Source organism: Apium graveolens, chromosome 8, assembly GCF_009905375.1.
Source record: "Apium graveolens cultivar Ventura chromosome 8, ASM990537v1, whole genome shotgun sequence".
NCBI lineage: Eukaryota > Viridiplantae > Streptophyta > Magnoliopsida > Apiales > Apiaceae > Apium > Apium graveolens.
In genome coordinates, this window is record NC_133654.1 from 79,377,311 (window position 1) to 79,398,728 (window position 21,418).

The 21,418-nt window shown below is 37.9% G+C and overlaps 3 non-coding genes across 3 annotated transcripts; 2 read left to right on the plus strand and 1 right to left on the minus strand.

Moving 5' to 3' along the window:
- The first annotated feature begins 8,882 nt into the window (after positions 1-8,882).
- Positions 8,883-8,989, plus strand: LOC141681187 (small nucleolar RNA R71). Its single transcript, XR_012558628.1, has one exon. It is a non-coding gene; the product is annotated as a small nucleolar RNA R71 (small nucleolar RNA).
- Positions 8,990-12,397: 3,408 nt separating this feature from the next.
- On the minus strand, positions 12,398-12,504 carry LOC141682185 (small nucleolar RNA R71). Its single transcript, XR_012559586.1, has one exon. It is a non-coding gene; the product is annotated as a small nucleolar RNA R71 (small nucleolar RNA).
- Positions 12,505-20,702: 8,198 nt separating this feature from the next.
- Positions 20,703-20,809, plus strand: LOC141681435 (small nucleolar RNA R71). The gene has a single exon (XR_012558870.1). It is a non-coding gene; the product is annotated as a small nucleolar RNA R71 (small nucleolar RNA).
- Positions 20,810-21,418: the final 609 nt, after the last annotated feature.

Sequence of the window (21,418 nt, forward strand, 5' to 3'; positions counted from 1 at the left end):
AGTTTCAACAGAAAACCTGAGGGTCGAAGTCGAATCTAATGTGGTCTAGTGGTTGGACGTTAAAGCCTGAGCGGCAAAGTCGGCTCAGAGTTGGTCAGTAACAGTTTTAAAGCCCTGTGAGGCAAGTACTTCTAAACTTTTCTTCAAGATATATCGCAATTATTTTCGAACTGTTTCATAACATGTCGCTCTTATTCAAAATAACTCTTGTTTATATTGCAAGTGCTTTAAACTATTTACCCTTGAACCCTGATTTTTCTTGATCTTGAGCCGTAAGCCTTGTTCTTTGTAAAACATTCTTTGTTGATCCTCAGATACCAAATCACACAAATATGATACCACTCCCCAAATGTATAACTACCAAACACTGGAGCAAAAATTGTTTGAAAACACAGAAACTTTTATACTCCAACCATTCTTTATAACATCAAATAACTATACCTTGAAAAATCAGTATTCGTCCAATACCTGATCATTTTACAGACTGCAAACAGTTTCTTATACATACCTTGATATACCCTTGAGATATCCACGAGTTTCTTTACGTTTTTATTCAAGTGTTTAACCATCATTGATTATGATCTTGTTTATCGAATTATATTGTATATCATATTGAACTGCTTTAGAATTGGATAGTTTTTTTATATATATGTGGACCAGATTCATGGTCAGACCATATCTATGGTCAATTTAGGCCAATATGTGCCTTGGATCCAGTAGTCAGAGCAGTGCTGTGTGCTTTGCTCGGGGTTAGTGCGTGACTGATCAGCAGCCTAACCTTGGTTTAAAAAAAAACTTAAAATGAATGTCCAATTCTAATGATTGTTTAGCAATAAACTTGATACCACTGAATCATCTCGTTTGATCATTGATTAATCTCAATTATTGTCATTGTGACTTGCTGAGCTAGTTAGCTCACTCTTGCGAATCTTTTTATGTATTCTACAGTTAAGAAGGATACGATTGATAGCGAGGTTTCCCAGTTTAATGTACAAGCTAGGATTCCAGATTGAGGTGGATCGAGCTAGCAGGAGCTTATTGCAGTAGTGAGATAGTAAGATTGTAAGAATAATTTTATTATCAGTTATAAGTTAAATTAGTCGGGATTTGGTACGTTGTAATAAAGTTAAGGTTGTGGCTTGTTTTCATACTTTAACCTGTTGCGATCCGTGGTTATGTAAAGAAGGGTCATTGCAAATAATATCTTATATACAGGTTTATATGTTGTGTTTGTGTTGTGGACCCCAAACTTCTGACCCAGGTTTGGAGGGCGCTATAATTATTATTATTACGTCATATTTTCTTTATCAAAATTTCTATTCTTGAGAACTTTGAATATTACCTTTTCCCTTGTAAAACCTCTAAGGTTATCTTTAAATCCTTCCTCCTGTATTCCCTAGATACAGGGCATATCAAAATACCATTTACTAATACTAGAACCATTGTCTATGTACTTCTGAAAACTTTCTCCACTGATCTTTGAAGGTTGTTGTTGCCTTAATCCTTCATTCCATATTACCCAAACTCATAATGTCCCTATTAAGGGTAAAATGTCAACCTTTATGCATTCCCCCATGGTTCATCTCAAGTTATTGAGGTTATATCCTTAATTCCACCTTTAAAAAGGTACTTACATCATTCCATGGATAAATCAAGTCATTTATCCCTGATAAGGGTATCTTATTCAATCATTTCCACCTCAATATTCTATACCAAATTTCATAATAGTATCCTTATCCAAAATGAGGTCAATCCATATGACCTCCAAAAGACAATAACGGTTATCCACTTTTCTTGCCTGATTCGGTAATGATAACAGGGATGTTCTGGAAGATATTGGTCATGTTCAACGTGAACTTCTTCTTAATAATTCCTCATTTTTTTTATCTCAACAGTCATCTCAATGTTGGGATATCTTTCATACCTGGCGTCTCTCTTTCTGGGTATCATGCCACCGGTCTTACACTTCACATTCTTGAAGGTCACTTCCTTCATCCAATTTTCCTAATTTCTTACTTTCGTGTCTCCTCAGTCCATCCGCGTCTCATTATTTATTCTTCGAACTATCTCAAGGTTTCCTCGAATTCTCCCAACTTAAAGGGGATAAAATATATGTGTCTCTCATGCCTTCATCCATCAGCTTTAACTCATGGTGAATCACTCTCATCCTGACGATTACATACTTTACTATTTCTATTGCTACGAGCCTTTAGGGTTTCCTCATACCCAACTCCCTTATCATTCCTCAAACTTTATTGCCTTTATAATCCTTTCTATTACAATCATTTCATGAACCCACTAATCATTGACTTCAAACATCATGTCGTTCTGGGATTTATGTCCTCAGAATGAATCTTGACAACTTTTACAACTTAGATTCATAATTCATCATACTCGTCCGCCTTTGTTCTGGCTCTAAAGCTTTTACACTATCTCCATAACCTTGGGAATTACTTTCCCGAAAACAATTGACTGAACTTTAATCAGTTTATTCTAACCTCTGGCTCCGTGCCTTTCTTGGTCTTTCACCAGCGGGTGGCCTCTCTCTTAGGAAGGTAGGTGACAAAAATAGTCTTTTATGCTTCGTCAATCATTTAGAATCTCAAATGATTCCTCTATTTCTTTTAACCGGGCTCTCACCTCGACTGGGTCAGCTTGTTCCTTGGAACTCTGAGAGTTTAGCGACTTAAAGGTCATGAAAGAATTTCCTACCGCATTGTTTCCTCAAGGTGGTGGTTGGGAATAAAAGTCTAAGTTTTGTTTAGGCAGGTCCATGAATTGCCCCATAGGAGTACCGTCCTGGTTCTCCCTATCTTGCTCGACGTCTGTTTTCTCAGTATGAAATGTTTCCTCCTCCTCCCCATAATCGGGGTCATCCTACATGTTTTAAATCCTCATTTTCCACTTCATTATGTTTTGGGTTCCTTTTATCTTAATTGCGACCTCCCTGATTATCACATTCAAGGTTTGCCTCAAATCTTATTCTTCGTGGGGGCATAATGCTTGGAAATTTTTTGGGAATCTCTTTATATTTGTCTTACTTACTTTGCTTAATCCTTTCCCTCATTCAGTCCTTACATAATCGTAAATTATGAATTCTCAAGTTCTATAAACTCCATGACACCCTTAAGTGCTAATAGTGCAATTAACAATATGAACTTATCACAAACAAACTGATCTGAACTGAAAGGAACGAATATATACATAACCATTTGTTCGAGGGTACAACAACTGAACACATGAAAGAGAATTACATCATTTGGCCTGATCGCTTCTATCCCAAAAGTACTACCACAGATAATCATCTAGTCATTAAAAACTAATCATTCATAACTTAGGCTAATCCTCCAAAAGTGGTGCTGCATGTAATCCTTGTCTAATTGCCCAGACCCTGCACACTATTATGGATCAAGAAATGCGGGCACACACGACATCCCTAACCTGCTCCATCAAAGAGGTGATGAGGTCTAAGATAGTCGCAAGTAGAGATGGATCAACCTGACCCTCAAGATGACCTCTAGCTGTAATTCAGGTGGTAGCCTTAATCCTGTCCATGCTATAAGCTAATCCTGTCAGAAGTACCCCGCCCTCAATCCTTGGTGCAGTAAGTCGATCCAATAGATCACTCCTCACATTACGGGCCTCAGAAAGGCCACCCAAAGTCATATGATAATCAGCGATAAGAGAAGCCTGAGTGGTAGCATCTAGTAGTCCATGGGGTGCAAATGGTGCAGACCCAGGAGATCCAAATGGATAACCAAGCACGGTATCAGGTGATAATGGTGCAGGAGATAAAGGTGGCATCTCCTCAGTAGGTGCTGGGCTCTGTACAGGGGAGGGAACAGGAATTGGTGGAACCTCATGGATGTCTACAGGAACCTCTGAAAGAGGGTCTAATACTGGTATAATTGGTGTTGTGGAAGGCCCCACCCCTTCTGCCCTCATTATCCTCTGTGCCCTTGGTAACTCTTCATCATCTAGTGCCACCCTCGCAGCCACTCTAGCTCTGGTAGTCGCCCTGACTACGGTCATCAATTCCTCAGCAGTCCTCTCTTCATTCTCGTCAGGATCCTCCTCAGCAACAATCCCTTCTGGGATAACATCCTCAACTGCAACATTCTCAATATGAATCTCATCCGGTACCTCGTTAGGGTACTCTATTGGACTCACAATTTGATCTCCAACTTGTAATAAAACATCCTCATGCTGATGCTCCTGAACCTTGGGGTTTGGTGCCCCACTGCCCTATACGAGAATGAACTATGTTACTATCATGATATTTATAAGGGTTCCCATAAGGGTTTTAAATGTCAGTACTACGTTAGGTAGTCCGACTATGAACTTGGAAAGAGTTCTTATTATCTTAGTGAACTTATTATTTTAACGTCACATCATCTCTGAGGTTTATAATGCTTGGCTCTGATACCATTTCTGTAACACCCCCAAATCCGGGGTCGGGGATCCGGGTTGTTACGAGTTCCATTTCCCTTAATAACACTTAATCTTAATAAACAATCAACTGCTGCGTACTGTGACCCCACAATACAAACACACACACATACCACAAGTTATAGTCTCAGAGATGAATGCCAAAAATAACACAAGTCAGTTCATTCCACAATTATAAATCGTTATACCTCGAAAGGGTTTCTGAATAAATTTACATTTCCTTGCCATTATTACAATGCATATAGATATATAAGTCTGGAGCACCAAAAATTGAAAGCCTAGCCTATTGGTAATTCCTACCTCAGCTACTACGGCATTAACGCCTCCAGAAAACTACGGAACGTTTCCTAACCGCTTGCAAATTGGGAGCTTGGTCCTGTTCATCTTTTCTATCTGTTATTGTGTGATGAAAGAAGAAAGCAAGGGTGAGCAATAAGCCCACCGAAATAATATGTATAATAACTAACAATATATGAGCACTCTCATAGTACTCATGAAAGTCTTGGTTAAAAAGAAATGAACCAAGTTTGATATCTTAACGCGACTAATTCGTAAAATATTCAGTATATATGTATATATACTTTTCAAAATCTTGGAAGTCCTCTTCCATGCATAATATACACGGAATTCCAGTTTATAACTGTATAAATATATCGTTGCAAGGTGATCTCATATATCTAACCTTGTCTCAACGTTTTTCTGAAAATCTTTGTCATGCATAAGATATTCATCAACCAGATATAAGTTGAAAAGATGAAGTTACGAGATACTCCAATATACTTATATCTTTTTCCGAATATTACTTGAACTACCATCGTTCAAGGTATAAATAGTTCATCCCATAGATGAAGCTACAAGATAAAACATATATAAAATCAATCTTTGAAATATCATCAAAATGAAATGAAGTTACGAGATACTTCATTTGATGAAAACATCATTTTGAAAACTCAACCCTGCCAACACTCAACAATCGGCCAGCCGTAGCCTTTCTATCGAAGTGCTCTGGATAGTGTTGCAGAAATATCCAATTGGATGATGAACTCATTACAGGAGTTTCCGCGCCAGGAAGACCACTCACGATGATCAGTCGCAGTAGTGCAACCCCACCATTTTCTACATGTAGAGGAGAACGTCAGATTTACTTGTCAACCGAACACTGGACTCCTAAGGAATAGACCGTTTTAGCGGAACTTCCGGGCCATTTGGGCCAATATAATAAGGCGGGGCCGGCGCCACTCGACCACTTACGCCACTCCTAGTTCAGATGAAATCCATGACTCTGAAATGTAAAGCTCGTCCCCCCTTTCCCCAAGTAGAAACTTGTTGATACGGATCCACCAAGAAGACGTATCTAGTTGGAAAGGAAAACTCACCGATATTTCCCAGGCGGTGCCTGTTAATGGATTAAGTTGTTCCAAGAATTTTACTTCCCGAGTGTTGGGTAAGTAATCAAAAACTCTTTTATCAAAACAGCAACCTTGTTGCGAATATAAAATACGCCATAGAGCCGGATCCCTCAGGTTTTGAGCGAGTATTTAAATCCCCTTCGAAAGGAGGATCTTAAATATAAAAAATGAGTTTTGGGATCCGCTCTAACTTTTAAAATCATTTTGAAGACTCGAAAACAATTTTAAGAATGTTTGGAGTAATGCTGATTTAATGAAATAAATCAGTCCCGATATATTAGAAAATATCTGAATATTATTATTTAAATAATATTCCCATAAAGGATAATCTTTATAAAAATAATTGAAGTAGAATTTTTAAAACTTATACTTGAAATGAATAATAAATAACCAAAGATATACTTATACGAAAGTACGATCTTTATTTGAATAATCGAAAATAAGTTTGATTATCGAAACATTATTCTTTAATAAAATAAAGAATATTATTAATAAAAAAAGCGGAGTCATAAGTCCTCGAATGAATATTCAAAATAATATTCATTAAATAAAATAAGCGGAGTCATAAGTCCTCGAATGAATATTCCAAATAATATTCATTAAATAAAATAAAGTTATCGAATAAACCTTATTCGAATAATAGTTTTGAAAATATTTATATATATATATATATATAATATACTCGGGAACATCGTCTCCTGGTTTAGAAAATGTTCACCTTTGGGTCCCCTATACCAAGGGTATACGCAACTACTACTTATCTCTAGCATAGGTATTATTCAACTAATAAGCATTTGAATCAACAATTAGATATCAAGATTACGAAACAGGCATGCATATAAACCATATCAGCATGCTCCAATATATCGCAAGATTTGCTAATAACCATCATGCATCTATCACAAGATAATGCATATACATATATACATCACAACAACACTATAACGGGTAGAAAACTTGCCTGAGTGCTCCCGGATAGACTTAAGCTAAGAGTGGGTCCGATAACCTATGAACAACAACATAAGTCAGAATTAAACCCCGGTCGCTTAAGAAACTAGACTTTAACCAATTGAACCCTAACATTCGCTTATGGTCACTCCTACGCTTAACGAATCACATAAGTCGTTCGAGTACCCTCGGCTCCACCATTTTTAATAAATTAACCATTAAGAATTTTAAGGCGATTCTTTCGCGAGTACTCTACCAACTGCCTAATACATTTTACATAATTGTTTCATACTCCAATTAGTCATTTAAGGGCCTTAACCAAGGTTTCAAAGTAAGGCGAGGGGTAATGATTCGTTCGCGAAACGCCGTTACTTAAAACGGTCGTTTCTCCTAAACCGTACATCGGATTCAAGCGAACCACATATCAAAACGAAGCTCGTAACATGAACTATCTAATCATGGCAATGGTAAAAACCTAACAGTGAGTTCACGAGTCCTGATGTTAAGAACAAAAGCAGTCTAAGGTAAATTGGGTATTACGACGGCTATGTTTACGCGATTAACAAATTTATACCACTTCAAATCAATCCACAATTAACCCACAATCATTACTACAACCAAAATCCATCCATACTTTACTACAACAGCCCAACATTTAAATATTTCCAATTTATACTACTCTCAATCATGATCTAAAAGCTATACTTAAGTTCATTAACCAATAATCAAGATTTACAACTTCAAACTCATTACAAATCCAACCACACTCTAAGTATACAAGAATCATGCTTCTCATGAACCATACCAAACATAAAAACTCTAAATATACAAAAGTAGGGCTAGGGTATGAGATTATACCTTCCTTGGTGAGTAGAAGTAACTAAGAAGCTTGGAATCACCCTTGAAAATCCTTACCAAAGCTATATCTAAACAAAAACACGAGATCAAAATTTTTAAGATCTTGAAAATACTATTCACCCTCTTCTTCCATGAATTATTGGAAGAGATTGTGAAGGAAATGGAAGCTTAGATTCATAGGATAGCTATATCTATGCTTAAGGAACCTTGGATAATTACCTCACAAATTATCAAAGCTTGGAACTTGAATTTGGATTTTTTTCTTCTTGGAAAAGAGAAGAAGCCGAGAGCTTCTTGCTTGGAAATGAAAAGTCAACTTGTGTTTTTGTGTTATGAATTGTTTTGGCTTGGTTGCTTCCTTTTGTTGTTAATTAAATTATTACCATGGTAAAAATTGCGTGGCTTACAATCAACCAACAAATCCTTCCCATTTTGTCATGTTTATGTCATCCACTTATGTCATCTTGTTACACTTGTCTTCCTCTTGTTGGTGTGATGACATCATTATCCACTAACCTCCTTGATTAACTCCTAATTACTTGGCTAATGATCGCTGATCTATTATACGGTTCGCTTAACTTTTATTCTCATTTATCGTTTGAGGGATCATACCCGGGATCTTATTACTTGGGTTCCCTTAACCTTTCTCAATACATTATATTCCTTTTATGATCCTCTCTTATAATCCTTGAATTTAAATCCTTTTTATCCTGTTACCTTATACTCAATTCTTTCTGTATCTGGTGGATTTTCGGGAAAAATCAAAGTGTTCGAATTTGGATTCTGACGATCTTTACGTACACTTATATACCATATAAAGTACTAATAAGATCTCAGAATATCAATAAAAGAACCCCTACATAGTGTGGCATGAAATGTTTTCTTATTCAGCATAATCAGTAAAATCACTATTCATAAGGGTTACAAAAAGTCCAAAATTTTGGGGTTATTACAATTAGCCAGAGTGTCCACCTTCATAGTCAAAGCCTTAAGTTGGGCAGCTATAGCAGTTGTTGCATCTGACTTCAGAATTTTGGCTACTTTTCCCTGAGTCAGTCTCTGAGAAGGATTGTGGTATTCATTAGCAGCCATTAGTTCGATCAATTTATAAGCTTCATCGTAGCTCTTAGCCCACAAGGCTCCTTCTGATGCTGTATCGAGTATGGGTCTAGAAGTAGCACCCAATCCATTGTAAAAATAGTTTATAATCATCCAGGCATGCCATTGTGTGGGCACTTCCTTAGCATCGCCTTATATCGATCCCAAGCCTCACACAGAGATTCTCCAGTTTGCTAAGCAAACTGAGTAAGAGCATTCCTGATTGCAGCAGTCTTCGCCAAAGGGAAGAATTTAGTGAGAAAATTTTGAGCAAGATCTTCCCAAGTGGTGACAGAACCTGCTAGTAGAGAATGTAACCAGCACTTAGCCTTATCCCTCAGAGAGAATGGTAAGAGTCGCAGCTTGATAGCATCTTCAGTCACATTATTGAACTTGAAAGTATCACATATCATGATGAAATTCCTGATGTGCATGTTGGGGTCTTTAGTAGGAGAATCCCCAAACTGAATTAAGGTCTGTATCATCTGAATCGTGCTTGACTTGATCCGAAAAGTGTTAGCCCTGATGGCTAGCCTGATGATGCTTGACTGAATGTCATTGATCTTAGGCTGAGAATAGTCCATCAAAGCTTTAGGATTTTCTGTTTGATCTCCCATCACTACTAAAACTGGTTCCTCAACTTTCTCTTCCTTTTCTACCTTCTTTTCTTCTTCAAAAACTTCCTTTCGAACCTCCACAACTTCTTCCTCGGCTTTATCCAGAGTTCTCTTACGAGACCGCGAACGCGTATGCATACACCCTCACTTAGAGTACCTGAAATAAGACAAGGAAACATATAAGTAACAATGTCCGAGTCAATGAACTTTAACGACCACTGATGGAAAACACATAAACTAAAATTTAACACTGAGTCCCAACAGCGGCGCCAAAAACTTGTTAGTCGCTAAACACGCGCTAAATTTACACGCAAGTATACGCGTTTGCAAGTAGTGTAAGATATAAATCAGATTCGTTCCCACAGAGAATGGTTTAGGTTAACTTTATAATTTATGCACTTAAACAACAGTGTATGTTTATTATTCAATGCTAAGGTGAATAACAAATTGAGGTTGTTTATAACTAAGAATTAAACTAACAATTATAACTAAGGGAATAAGAATGATTGAATTAATATATATGACAAATATGGGATTCTAACTTCATTAAATACTTCATTCAATAACCTTTTCATTCTTAATCTTAGCATGTAATGGTGATGACACTAATCAGATAACACGAAACTGATAAATGCCAACTTTCGTTGTACGAATACCATACAACCAAACATCCAAAAAGAGATAGAAGCTGAATAGACACCAATTATATTGAGACCCTATATGTCTATAGAATTTGATAACATAATGATTTTAAGCACAAGTTATCTATCTTGATTACATAGGACAAGTAAGATGGCTAAAATTACCCACGAATCATGCATAACAAATACATGAACCTATGCTAGCATGACAAGTTCTAAATCCTTAAATTCACTTTCGCTTCATTAAAGATTAACACACTATCTTATAAGTTCGCGACGCTCATAAGATGAATAAGCACAACCAATACTAGGTTATCATACAATCACCACACGCTAAAGTATCGAAACAAATCAACTAATGAAAACCATAAATAAATCCGCAAGAACCCCACAATAACGATTAGCCCATAATCGGACTCATCATCAACATGGGTTCCGATGAAAGCATGGTATAATGATAATTGGATTTTATATCTACTTGGAACGCTTCATTTCACGCTTGAGATGGTGGTTTGGACTCAATTTGTTGGTATTTTTGATGTATTTTTGTGTTTGTGCATTTCAGGCATCAATTAAAGGAAGAAATAAGCTTTTCAAATAATTATGCTGAAAAGAGATCAGAATTGGAAGCCTAAGACATTCTCAAGTTGTAGAGAATCTCGTTAGCTTCGCGTGGGCAGTTGAATCGCCTAATTCTGATGAGCAGAACTCAAGATATGGCTAAAAGAAGAATTGTCAGAATTTTTCCAGAATGTCAGCACGGCCACGCCAGAACCAGCGCGCCCGCGCCCGGTTTCTTCCCCAGAATCCTGATTTTAGTCGAAATTGAAGATTTTGAGAGTCCTGGTCATCCTGGAGCCTATATATATCAATAAAAAGACGTTTTTAACAACTAGGAGACCTGGGAGAGCGATAAGAAGACCTAGAGAGTACGAGAAGGCTACGGAGAAGAAGACTTTTGTTTTCTTTGATTTAGGCTATAATTGGATGCTTGTTTTTAATTTGTCTTTGAATCCTAATACTATTATACTATTTATTATCATGCTTTCATTGGAACTCATGGTGATGATGAGTTCGATTATGAACTAATCGTTATCGTGGGGTTCCAGCGGATTTATTTATGGATTTCTTTAGTTAAAATATTTCGATACCTTAGTGTGTGGTGATTGTATGATAACCTAGTATTGGTTGTGCTTATTCGTTTTATGTGCGTAGCTAACATATAAGATAACGTGTTAATCTCTATTGAAGCGAAAGTGAATATAGAGGTTTAGAATATGCCACGCTAGCATAGGTTCATGTGTTATTGTTATGCATGATTTGTAGGTAATTTTAACCATCTTACTTGTCCTATGTAATCACGATACAAAACTTGCATATTAAACCGTTATGTTTTCAATTCTTATAGACATATAAGGACTAAGCATAATTGGTGTCTATTCAACTTCTATCTCTTTTGTGGATGCTTGGTAGTAGGGTATTCGTACAACGAAAGTTGGCGTTTACTAGTTTCGTGTTATCTGATTAGTATCATCACCATTGCATGCTAAGGTTGAGAACAATAAGGCTATTGAATGATTTAATGAAGTTAGGATCCCATGTTTGTCATATATATTAATTCAACCATTCTTGTTCTCTTAGTTATAATTGTTAGTTTAATTCTTAGTTATAAACAATCTCAACTTGTTATTTGTCTTAGCATTGGATAATAACCATACATTGTTATATAGGTGCATAAATTGAACTTAACCTAAACCAGTCTCTGTGGGAACGAATCTGATTTATATCTTATACTACTTGCGAATGCGTATACTTGCGTGAATTTTAGCGCGTGTTTAGCGACTAACAAGTTTTTGGGGCCGCTGTCGGGGACTCGGTGTTGTTAATTTTTAGTTTATGTGCTTCTCATCAGTGGTCGTTAAAGTTCACTGACTCAAATTCTTTTACTTTCACGGTTTATCTGTTTATGTTTCAAGTACTCATTACAATGGGAGATCATGCAGCACGAACGAAAGCCTTGGTAGATTTTCCTCAACCCAAGATCAATGACATTCAATCTAGCATTGTCAGGATAGCTATCACAGCTAATACCTTTAAGATCAAGCCTGGCATAATTCAATGGGTGCAAAATTCAATCCAGTTTGGGGGTTCTCCAATGGAAGATCCTAATATGCACATTAGGGATTTCATTGAAATCTGCGACACCTTCAAGTTCAACGGTGTTTCTGAAGATGCTGTGAAGCTGAGACTATTCCCATTCTCTCTGAGGGACAAGGCTAAGAGCTGGTTACACTATCTACCAGCTGGTTCGATTACTACTTGGGAAGATCTTACTCAAAAGTTTCTCACTAAATTCTTCCCTATGGAAAAGACAGCTGCAATCAGGAATGCTCTTACTCAATTTGTGCAGCAATCAGGAGAATCTTTATATGAAGCTTGGGAGCGCTATAAGGAGATGCTTAGGAAGTGTCCTCATCATGGAATGCCTAATTGGATGATCATCAATTATTTTTATAATGGTTTAGGAGCACAGTCCAGACCCATGCTTGATGCAACATCAGGTGGAGCCTTATGGGCTAAGAGCTACGATGAAGCTTATGATCTAATTGAATTGATGGCAGCTAATGAATATCAGTATCCAACTCAGAGATTGTCATAGGGCGAGGTAGCAGAAGTTCTTCAAGTGGATACAACTACGGCTATCACTGCTCAACTAAAGGAGTTGTCTATGAAGATCAATTATTTGACTAACTATGGTGTTAATTAGATAACCAGTATTTGTGAGCTATGTGCAGGTTCGCATGCGACTGAGCAATGTGTTATATCTAGTGAATCAGCTCAGTTTGTGATCAACTTTCAGAGATCGCAGCAACCAATTCCTAACACTTATCATCTTGACAACTGGAATCATCCTAACTTCAGATGGAGCAATAATCAAAATGCGATGCAACAGCCATTCCAGTAGTTTGGAAATGAAAAATTCAATCTTCCTTCAACAACTCTAACTTCAACAACAAACTCATGGAGGTGCAAGTCAATATTCGAATGAAAAATCTGAATTGGAGGAGTTGAGGCTTATGTGCAAAAACCAGGCTCTTATATGCCAAAGCCAAACTATTTCTATCAAGACTCTGGAGGACCAAATAGAGCAAATTGCTAACGCCTTATTGAATCGACCACCAGAAATGCTTCCTAGTGACACAGAAGCTAATCTAGGCAAAAGGGAAGTTGAAGAACAGGTGAACGCCATCATCTTGAGGTCTGGAAAGGTCGCAGGCCCCATAATTCAGCAAGACGAAGAGCCTGAAAATCTCAACTTTCAGAAAATAAAGTTGTGGCTGAAGAAGAAGTGCTGAAGGATGACGAGGTGGAACCAAGGAAGAACACTGGGGAACACGCTCCTCCTAAGGGTAATACAGGGGAGAAATAAGTCTATCCTCCACCTCATTTTCCTAAGAGGTTGCAGAAGCAGAAGTTGGATAAACAATTTGCTAAATTCTTGGAAGTTTTCAAGAAACTTTATATCAACATACCTTTCGCTGAAGCTCTTGAACAGATGCCAAGCTATGCGAGGTTTATGAAAGGTATTCTCTCTCGGAAAGTGAAGCTCGATGACTTAGAGACCGTTGCTCTTACGGAGGAATGCAGTGCTGTGCTGCAACAGAAGTTGCCTCCGAAGCTTAAAGATCTTGGAAGCTTCACTATTACTTGTACCATCGGAAACTTATCGTTCGACAAGTGTTTATGTGATTTGGAAGCTAGCATCAATCTGATGCCCTTGTCTATCTTCAAGAAGCTTGGTCTACCTGATCCGAAGCCGATATATATGTCCTTGCAGTTGGTCGATCGTTCTATTACATATCCACGAGGCATTGTGGAGGATGTGTTGGTCAAGGTGGACAACCTTATCTTTCCTGCTGACTTTGTAATTCTTGACTTTGAGGAGGATAAGAAGATTCCCATCATCTTGGGAAGACCATTATTGGCTATAAGCCGAACTATGATCGATGTGCAAAAAGGAGAGCTTAAGATGAAGGTTCATGATCAAAAGGTCACTTTTAATATATTCAAGGCAATAAAGTTACCTACAGCTAAAGAGGAGTGCTTTAAAGTAGAGTGGGTCGACTCTGTCATGAAGTCAGAGCCTGAGCAATTGCCAAAGTTAGATACCTTAGAGAGATCCTTAATAGGAGAATCAGTTATTGAAAAGGAAGAAGGAGCAGAGCAACTGTAGGTTTTGTATGCTCCTCCATGGAAGATGAAGTTGGATATGCCATTCGATTCTCTTAGGTTAGAAGAGCTAAAAATTTCTTAGGAACGTCTCAAGCCGTCTACGGATGAAGCTCCCACACTTGAGCTCAACCCACTACCAGATCATTTGAGTTATACATTCTTAGGTGCACCCCAAGATAATAGGTTGGGATATATTTTTGATGATGTAGAGAGTGGCTGGATGGATCTTCCCGTGCCTACAGAGGGTTCTTCTCAAGTGCAACAGGTAGTTGATAGGACTAGTGTTGGTGATAAGCAGTACAGGCGGGTGACTAGGCATATGGAGGCCATGCACGACATTCACTGTCATTTTGCTACAGATTTGGCACAGGCTTTGAGCACTATTTTCCGAGCCACTAGTGTCGAGGTTGATTGGCCACCTGATCTTCCACCCGAAGAGGGTCATCTTGACAACTAGGTATGCCTAAAATCCTTATTATTACCTTCAATGAGGATATTGAAAATTTTAAGTTTGGGGGTGATAATGTAAGGATTAGTTTGTGTGTGTCCATATAGATTCATATAGATTCATATTGCATGTTTAGTTGTAGTTTATTCATATTTCTGCATGATTGTTCATTTAGGACATATTTGTTTGCATTTTTGTTTGTGTTATTATGTGAGTCCATGTAGTAGCATTTGCATGCATATAACATGATCCCTTAGGTTGAGCTATTTCTGATTGATTGGTTGATGTTGATGTGAGTGTAGTGATGAGGAATAGAGGGATGTTTAAGTTCTAATGAATTGATTTGCGTGCCAGAAACAAATATTTTCACAAAGTCTTATAGTGTTGCTTTTAATCTAGATCATGATCATACTTGTTTGTTGTTGAGATTTAATCACTAGGTTATATTTAGAATTTGTGATATTCTCGTAATGACGCAAAAACACTGATTTTTTTTATCTAGAGAAAAACTTGGGTTTCATTGCTAGTTGTTGTAAGGCTAGGAGTCAAATGGCTAGTAGCCGGCTCATAATTTATGAGTAGTCTTGGGTTGAATGAGATGGAGCGAAACACACTCATTTAAAAATTGTTGAAAAAGAAAAGAAACGAAAAAAAGTATGAGTTTATGCATAATTGATCAAGAGTGAGCTCTTTAATACTCGAGTTATTAAGTTCTTAGGGGACTCTGTGCCTAGTGACCTAAGGCTTTTATAGTCTGGGATCCGCTAACCTAACGCTCGCTACATGGGTATTATTGTATAAGTCTTGTGGGACCTCATTCATTACACGGTCAAATAAGCATCTTTGTTATATGTTCAATAATAGCATAAATCCTTGTATAACTCTAGTAGAAATAAGGTGTTGAGATTTATTATGCATTTAACGTCTATTCTATTTATAAACTTGTGATTGTTTTGATGAAAGATAAGTTATGGTTATTGATCTAGTTTCGAGAGTATATCTGTTAAGCATCCACACACACACGTTCTGGTTTGTGAGTTGATTTGTGAGATTTATTCGAACTCTATTTTGAGTCATTGTATTCTTAGAGGTATTCGCTTGTTAGTTGGTTATGGTTATTCTGAGGGGATCGATTGCATTATCATTTAGTTGCATTCACGTAGTGGCATTCATGCATTAGGTTTGTTTTATAGTTTTTGAGTCTGTTTATGCTTGAGGACAAACATCGCTTCAAGTTTGGGGGTATGATAAGTGGATTTTATATCTACTTAGAATGCTTCATTTCAGGCTTAAGTTGGTATTTTGGACTCAAGTTATTGGTATTTTTGAGGTGTTTTTGTGTTTGTGTATTTCAGGCATCAGTTAAAGGAAGAAAGAAGTTTTTCAAAGAAATATACTGAAAAGAGATCATAATTGGAAGCCTAGGCCATTCTCAAGTTGTAGAGAATCTTTTTAGTTTCGCGTGGGCAGTTGAATCGCCTAATTCTGACTAGCAGAACTCAAGATATGGCCAAAAAACGAATTGTCAGAACTAGCGCGCTCGCGCCGCTGAAAACACTATTTCAGCGCGGCCGCGCCCGAAAATAGTGCGCCCGCGCCCGTACCTGATTTCTGCCCCAGAATCCTTATTTTAGTCGAAATTGAAGATTTTGAGAGTCCTGGTCATCCTGGAGCCTATATATATCAATAAAAATACGTTTTTAACAAGGAGACCTAGGAGAGCAATAAGAAGACCTAGAGAGTACGAGAAGGCTACGGAGAAGAAGACTTTTGTTTTCTTTGATATAGGCGATACTTGGATGCTTGTTTTCAATTTGTCTTTGAACCCTAGCACTCTTATATTATTTATTATCATGCTTTCATTGGAACCCATGGTGATGATGAGTTCGATTATGGGTTCATTGAAACCATGGGTTCATAACCGAACTCATCGTCACCATGGGTTCTAATGAAAGAATGATAATAAATAATAAAAGAGTACTAGGTTTCAAAGATAATTCAAAAACAAGCATCCAAGTATCAACTATACTAAAGAAAATAAAAGTCTTCTTCTCTGTAGTCGTCTCGTGCTCTCTAGGTCTTCTTATTACTCTCCCCTCGCTCCTTGTCGTTAAAAACATCTTTTTATTGGTATATATAAGCCCCTAGTGGACCTAGACCCTCAAAATCATCAAATTCTACTAAAATCAGGATTCTGGGGCAAAAAGGGCGGGGCGGTCACGCTAAAATCAGCGCGGGCGCGCTGGTTTTTTGGCAGAAAGTCGGAGCGGCCGCGTTGGTTTTGGGGGCGGCCGCGCAAGGTTTCTGGATTTTTCTGCTCATTCTTTTTTTGACCCTATCTTGAGTTCTGCTCGTCAGAATTAGGCGATTTAACTGCCCACGTGAAACTAACGAGATTCTCTAACACTTGAGAATATTCTAGGCTTCCAATTCTGATTATTTTCAGCATATTTCAATGAAAAACTTCTTTCTTCATTTAAGTGACGCCTGAAATTAAATAACACAAAAGCATATCAAAAATACCAACTTGAGTCCAAAAGACCAACTTAAACTTGTAATGAAGCGTTCCAAGTAGATATAAAATCCACTTTTCACACCCCCAAACTTGAATCGATGCTTGTCCTCAAGCATAAACAGACTCAAAAACTATTAGACAAACCTAATGCATGAATGCAACTACGTGAATGCAACTAAATGATAATGTAATCGATCCCCTCAGAATAACCATAACCAAATAAATAAGCCGATGCCTCTAAGAATGTAATGACTCAAAACAGATTTCGAATAAATCCCACAAACTAACTCACAAACCAGAAACGTGCGATGTGTGGAATGCTTAACATAAATACTCTCGATACTAGATCAATAATCATAACTTATCAATCATCAAAACAGTCACAAGTTTATAAACAAAATAGACGTTAAATGCGTAATGACTCACAACACCTCCTTCCTACTATAGTTATTCAAGGATTCACGCTAGTATTAAACACATAACAAAGATGCTTATTTGACCGCACAATGAGTGAGGTCCCACAAGACTTATGCAATAATACCTATGTAGCGAGCGTTAGGTTAGCGAATCCCAGACTATGAAAAGCTTTAGGTCACTAGGCACAACGTCCCCTAAGAACTTAATAACTCGAGTATTAAAGAGCTCACTCTTGATCAATTATGCCTAAACACATACTTTTTTTATTTTTTTTCTTCTTTTTTTTTAATAATTTTTGAATGAGTGCGTTTCGCTCCATCTCAAGCAACCCTAGACTACTCATATAAATATGAGCCGACTACTAGCCATTTGACGCCTAGCCTTATTCATACTAGCAGTGAAATCCAAGTTTTTATGTAGATTTAAATTCAGTGTTCCTACGTCATTACGGGAATATCATAAATTCTAAATATAAACAAGTGATTAAATCTCAACAACTAAACAAATATGATCATAATATAGCTCAAAAGCGATCCTATAAGACTTGTGAAAAACAATCTGGCATGCAAATTAATTCATTAAGACATAAAACATCCCTCTATTCGACATCACTACACTCAAATCAACATCAACCAATCAATCAGAAACAACTCAACCTAAGGGATCATGTTATATGCATGCAAATGCAACTACATGGAATCATATAATAACATAAATAAAAATGTGATATATGAACAATCATGGAAAAATATGAATGAAATACAACTAAACATGCAACATGAATATATATGAATCTATATGGACACACACAAACTAATCCTTACAATATCACCGCCAAACTTAAAATTTTCAATGTCCTCATTGAAGGTAATAATAAGGATATAAGGCATACCTAGTTATCAGGAGGATCACCCTCTTCGTGTGGAGGATCAGGTGGCCAATCAACCTCGACACCAGTATCTCAGAAAACAGTACCGAGAGCGTGTGTCAAATCTTCAGTAAAATGCATGTGAATATCGTGCATAGCCTCCACACGCCTAGTCAATCACCTGTAATGCTCATCACCAACACTAGTCCTATCAACTGCCTGTTGCGCACGAGAAAAACCCTTTGTAAGCACGGCAGGAACCGGCCGATTACCCTTTAGATTATCATAGATATATTCTAACCCCTTGTCAGGGGGTGCACCTGAAAATGCATAACTCAAATAACCTGAAAGCGGGTTGAGCTCAAGTGTGGGAGCTTCTTCAATAGATGGCCTGAGAAATTTTCAGCTTTGCTAACCCAAGAGAATCGAATGGCATATCCAACTTCCTCTTCCACGGAGGTGCATTCAAAACCTGCAGTTGCTCTGCCCCTTCTTTATCTTCACTATCAGATTCCCCTGTCAAGGCTCTCTCTAAAGTATCTGACCTTAACACTTGCTCAAGTTCCGAATTCACGACAGAGTCGACCCGCTCTACCTTAAAGCATTCCACTTAATTTGAGGGTAACTTTTTATGCCTTGAACATATAAAAAGTGACCATATGATCTTCAACCTTCATCGTAAGCTCTCCTTTTTGCACATCGATCATAGTTCGGTAAATAGCAGAGAATGGTCTTCTCAAGATAATGGGAATCTTCTTATCTTCCTCAAAGTCTAAAATTATAAAATCAGCAGGGAAAATGAGTTTATCCACCTTAACCAAGACATCCTCCACTATTCCTCGCGGATAAGCGATTGAATGATCAACTAGTTACAAGGACATATACGTAGGCTTTGGATCAGGTAAACCCAACTTCTTGAAGATTGATAAAGACATCAGATTGATGCTAGCTCCCAAATCACATAAACACTTGTCGAACGATAGGTTTCCGATGGTGCAATGAATAATGAATCTTCCAGGATCTTTAAGCTTCAGAGGCAACTTCTGTTGCAGCACAACACTGCATTCCTCCGTAAGAGCAACGGTCTCTAAGTCATCGAGCTTCACTTTCCGAGAGAGAATACCTTTCATAAACTTCGCATAGCTAGACATCTGTTCAAGAGCTTCAACGAAAGGTATGTTGATATAAAGTTTCTTGAAAACTTCCAAGAATTTGGCAAATTGCTTATCCAACTTCTGCTTCTGCAACCTCTTAGGAAAATGAGGTGGAGGATAGACTTATTTCTCCCCTGTATTACCCTCAGGAGGAGCGTGTTCCGCAGTTTTCTTCCTTGATTCCACTTCTGTTTCCTTCTGCACATCTTCTTCAGCCAAAATTTCAGATTCCGGAACTTGAGATTTTTCGGGGTTCGCAATCTTCCCAGACCTTAATGTAATTGCCTTGACCTGCTCCTTAGCTTCCCTCTTGCCTGGAACTTCTGTGTCACTATGGAGTGTACCAGGTTGTCGATTCAGCAAGGCATTAGAAATCTGCCGAATTTGATTCTCCAGAGTCTTGATAGAAACCGCTTGGCTCTTACACATGAGCCTCAACTCCTCCAATTCAGATTTTTCATTAGATTGACTTTACTTCCATGCGGTAGTTGTCGAAGTTGGAGTTGTTGTCTTGGTGCATATTGCGGTTATTGAAAACCAGGAGGGTTGAATTGCTTTGCTGTATACTGTTGATAAGGCTGTTGCACCGCATATGGATTGTTGCACTAGCTGAAGTTAGGATGATTGTGGTTGTTGGGATGATAAGTGGCTGGAACTAGTTGTTGCGACCTCTGAAAGTTGCTCACAAATTGAACTGATTCACTAGATATAACGCATTGCTCCATCATATGCGAACCTGCATACAGCTCACAAACACTAGTTATCTGTTTAACACCATATTTAGCTAAAGAATCGATCTTCATAGACAACGCCTTTAGCTGAGCAGCTATAGTTGTAGGTGTATCCACCTCCAGAATTACTGCTACCTTGCCTTGAGGTAGTCTCTGAGTTGGATTCTGGTATTCATTAGCATCCATCAATTCAATTAGCTCATAAGCTTCATCATAGCTCTTAGCCCATATGGCTCCACCTGATGGTGCATCAAGCTTGGGTCTAGACTGTGCTCCCAAACCATTATAAAAGTAGTTGATAATAATCCAGTCAGGCATCCCATGATGATTACACTTCCTAAGCATCTCCTTATAACGCTCCCAAGCTTCACATAAAGACTCTCCCGATTGCTGCGCAAATTGAGTAAGAGCGTTCCTGATTACAACTATCTTTTCCATAGGGAAGAATTTAGTAAGAAACTTTTGAGCAAGATCTTCCCAAGTAGTGATGAAACCTGCTGGTAGAGAATGCAACCAACATTTAGCTTTATCCCTCAGAGAGAATGGGAAAAGCCTCAGCTTAACAGCATCTTCAGAAACATTGTTGAATTTGAAAGTGTCGCATATCTCGATGAAACCTCTAATATGCATGTTGGGATCTTCCGTTGGAGAACCCCCATTCTGGATTGAATTCTACACCCATTGAATCGTGCTAGACTTGATTTCGAAGGTATTAGCCATAATGGCTGGTCTGACAATGCTAGACTGAATGTCATTGATCTTCGGTTGAGAATAATCCATCAAAGCTTTCAGATTCGCGGCTGGTTCTCCCATTGCAATAAAAACTAGAGTACCTGAAACACACACAAGTAAAACATGAAAGTAAAAGAGTCCGAGTCAGTGAACTTTAACGACCACTGATGTCAAGCACATAAACTAAAAATTAACATCGAGTCCCCGACAGCGGCGCCAAAAACTTGTTAGGGCCAAAAACACGCGCTAAAATTACACGCAAGTATACGCGTTCACAAGTAGTATAAGATATAAATCAGA